The following is a 4,021-nucleotide window of genomic DNA, read 5'->3' on the forward strand; positions in this document are numbered from 1 at the left end:
AGTGGACCATACTGAAAGGTGAATCATCAGGCTCAAGGGTGGTTACTAGTGGAGTTCCTCACAGAGTGGCTTTGGGACCAATCTCATTTAACATTTTCATTAACAACCTCGGCACAAAGTGGGAGTGTGCTAATAAAACTTGTGGCTGAGAAAAAGTTGGGAGGTATTGCCAATGTGGAGGAGGACTGGAATATGATACAAGAAGATCTGGATGACCTTGAAAAGAGTAATAGAAAGTAGATGACATTTAATAGTGTAAGGTTTTGCACTTCGGGACTAACAACAAGAATTTTTGCTATAAGCTCGACACGTGTCATTTAGAAGTGCCAGAGGAGGAGAAAGAGCTGGATGGACTGGTCAACCAAAGGATGACCATGAGTCATCACTGTGATGTGGCCAAGGAAAAGGCTAATAGTAAAATCCTAGGATTAATCAGGCGAGGTATTTCCAGTAGAGGTAGGAAAGTGTTATTACCATTCTAAAAGGTCCTGGTCAGATCTCATCCAGAATAGTGTGTACAGTTCTGGTCTCTCATGTTTAAGAAAGACGAATTCTAACTGGAACAGATGGCAGAGGAGGGTAGGTAGGGTGATCAGAGAATGGAGGACCTACCTTACCAGAGGAGACAGATGAAGCTTGGCTTAGTTAGTCTAACCAAATAAAGGTTGAGGGGAGCTATTACTCTCTCTAAATACATCAGAGGGATAAACACCAGGGAGAAAGAGGAGTTCTTTAAGTTAAGTGCCAATGTTGGCACAAAAACAAATGGATATAAACTGGCCATCAACAAGTTTAGGCTTGAAATTAGACATAGGTTTCTAACTGTCAGAGGAGTGAAGTTCTGGAAAGCCTTCCAAGGGGAGCACTGGGAGTTGAAAACCTAATTGGCTTCAAGACTGAGGTTGATAAGTTTATGGAAGGGATGGTATGATGAGACTGGCTACAATGGCATGTGGCCCATCTGCGAATGCTAGTAGCAAATATCTCCAACAGCCAAAGATCGGATGCTAGATGGGGAGGGCTCTGAGTTACTACAGTGAATTCTTTCCCATGTGTCAGGCTAGTGGGTCTCGCTGACCTGCCCCAGGTCTGACTGATCTCCATATTTGGGGTTGGGAAGGAATTTTCTTAGGTAAAATGGGCAGAGACCCTGGGTTTTTGTTTATTTCCTGACTTCCTCTCCGTTGTGGGGCACAGGTCACTTGCTGGTTTGAACTGGAGTAAATGGTGGATTTTCTGTTCCTTGAAGTCTTTAAATCATGATTTGAGGACTTCAGTAACTCATCCAGAGGTTAGTGGTCTATTACAGGAGTGGGTGGGTGAGGGTCTGTGGCCAGTGATGTGCAGAAGGTCAGACTAGATGATCAGGATGGTCCCTTCTGACCTTAAAGTCTAGTAGCCTATTCTTGTAGTTTTCACTCTGCTTACCTGGCAATCCAAACAAAAGCAATGTCTGCCAGAGGTCTGAGCAGCTTAGCAAGCTCCCTTCAGCCAGTTTAATCGGCTTTCCTCCCAGTGGTATCAAGAGGAATTATTATTGTAACATTAGAGAGGAAATTACTATAATTGCTCCAGTCTAAAAGGCATTTGAAATGTTCATGCCTGACCTTCTGCTGGATTGTTCATACTCCAGGAGTCACTGGGCCTCCCCCAGCTGTAGAAATGGGATCATACCTCCCTCCCAGGAGTGCTGTGAGCCTTAATTAAAGTACTTCGAAAGCCTCAGATGGAGGGGATGATATTAGTGCAAAGTGTTATTTCTTTTCATGGGTGTGGGGGTATAGTGAGAGGAAATTGTGGAAGGTTCTGCAGTTGGATCCAAGGGAGCAACTGGATTCAATGCCTCCTGGGTCATTAGGCTAGGGGTCTGCCCACACACATCAATTGCAAGATTGGGGGCTTGATGAGGCCAGCCAGCTTCCATCAGCCACTGCCTCGAACATTAGACTGCTTGGAGAGGAAACTGTCCCCTTAATCACTGTAAAATCCACATTTATGGTTAATTCTCTGGGGTAGATCTGCTGTTAGTAACTTTTAAGCACATAATGGTCCCAGAGAGATTTGAGGAATGCAGAATGTCCCCCTCCCACCCGCCACCCTGCAACTAACTCTGCTCCGGGTGTCCCCTTTGCCCTCACATCTGCTAAAAAAATGAAACGGACACTGACAACTTGAAAAGAGCAAAAAAAACAAAACAAAATACTAGTTTCTACCTGTAACCTTTGTTGTTTCTCTCCTAGTTAAAGTTAACAACTAAACTTAAAAGAGTCAGCAAAGACGACATTCTTCTTTTTCAGCTTATATACTTTGTGCACTGGTACAGGCAGCTTCCTCCTAGCTGAAGAGTCCTTTATAAACATCAAAAGGGAAGAAAATAAAAACTAACCCCTCTTCCCGCATTCTTTTTAAAAGGCATATTCCTTAAAGGCCTCTTCTATCAGAAAGTACTTCCCTTCTAAATTAGTTTTAAAACATTCATATTGACAGTGTCCCTTTAAGACAGTCTTTTAAGAACAGGGGAAAACAAATTGAAGGCAAAGGTCCATCTTCCTATAAGCTTTTCACAATCCCTCATTTTCTAGTTCACCTTTATTATATGGTGCTGCAAGCATTGCTTTGAGAGGGGTGAATTACAGATTCTTTCAGTGAAAGTCTTGAAAGTTTTCTAGAAGAGTCATATGTATTTTTCTCTAGATAAAAGGCTTAAGATCCCCCCTTCTGCACCCCAAGGACACCCATTGCATAGTGAAGGATGTGCTGATGGTGAGTGCCCATACTGGGTGTGTCTCATATCTCTCAGTAGTTAATTTTTCCCTCACACTTTGTTTCAGCCTCTGTGGCCTGCCTAAAATGACTACTCCTATACAGCTGGCACCAAAGGGCTGTGCATCAAGCAACTGAAACTAAAACAGCCAAAGAGCAGCTGTGAATGAAGATGCCACATTTGTCCACCAAGAAGCCTGCTTCAGTAACAGCCCCATAGCATTAGCCCCTCAGTTTAGGCTTTGTAGTGTTGAACTTCACTGCCTAAGTGCATTTTCGTGCTATGTGCACTACACTGGGAGGAAACAAAACTCTTCTGAGGGCTTGGATTTCCACTCATTTAAATCCACTATCCAGCTCTTCAGGGGACTTTAGTTCTCCTCATCCCATTCCCCATCAATGTCCGTTGCACCTAGAACTGAATCTGCATTTGTCACCTCCCAACCGCCGTAGTTTCTGTTTGAATCATTAAAACTTTGTGATTCTCCCTGGAACTAAGAGTTGAACTGAGTTTCTCGTTAAACTCCTTATGCTCCCCCTCCCCCACCCCCACTGAAGGACAAACTTTTTTGTGCATGCCTTCTTTCTGAGCTGCACAAAAGCCCGGATCCACACAGGTATTTAGGCTCCTAATTTCCCTTGAGTTCAATGAGACAAGATGAGTGAGGTAATATCCTTTAGCAGGCCAACTTCTGCTGGTGAAAGAGACTTGAAAGGCCATGTCTATACTACCACTTATGTTGGCAAAACTTATGTTGTTCAGGAGTGTATAAAAACTGGCCCTCTGAGTGACATAAGTTTCAGCAGCATAAACAGCAGCGTGCACAGCGCTACGTCAGCATATAGCTACTGCCTCTTGATGGGGGGGCTTTAATTATGTCAAGGGGAGAGCTCTTCTCTCATGTTGGCATAGATGGCACACAAGAGATCTTACAGCGGTGCAGCTGCATCAGTACACCTGTGCCGCTGTAAGGTCTCTAGTATAGACATAGCCTTTCTCAGAGCTCTTCTTCAGGCCTGAAGAAGCTCGTCTTGTTCACCAACAGAAGCTGGTCCAATAAAAGATATTACTTCACCAACCTTATCTCTCATATCCTGGGACCAACATGGCTATGTCACCTCAGCAAATATTGATTTCAATTAAAGGAGCAGATCTGGGCAAAGAACTGAATCTAAACAAGAGAGAGGGGGAAGAAGGGAGGGAAATTCCTGATTGCTTGGATAGCAGTCTGATTCCCATGTTCATTCTTGATCACAT

Source organism: Gopherus evgoodei, chromosome 16 (assembly GCF_007399415.2).
Source record: "Gopherus evgoodei ecotype Sinaloan lineage chromosome 16, rGopEvg1_v1.p, whole genome shotgun sequence".
NCBI lineage: Eukaryota > Metazoa > Chordata > Testudines > Testudinidae > Gopherus > Gopherus evgoodei.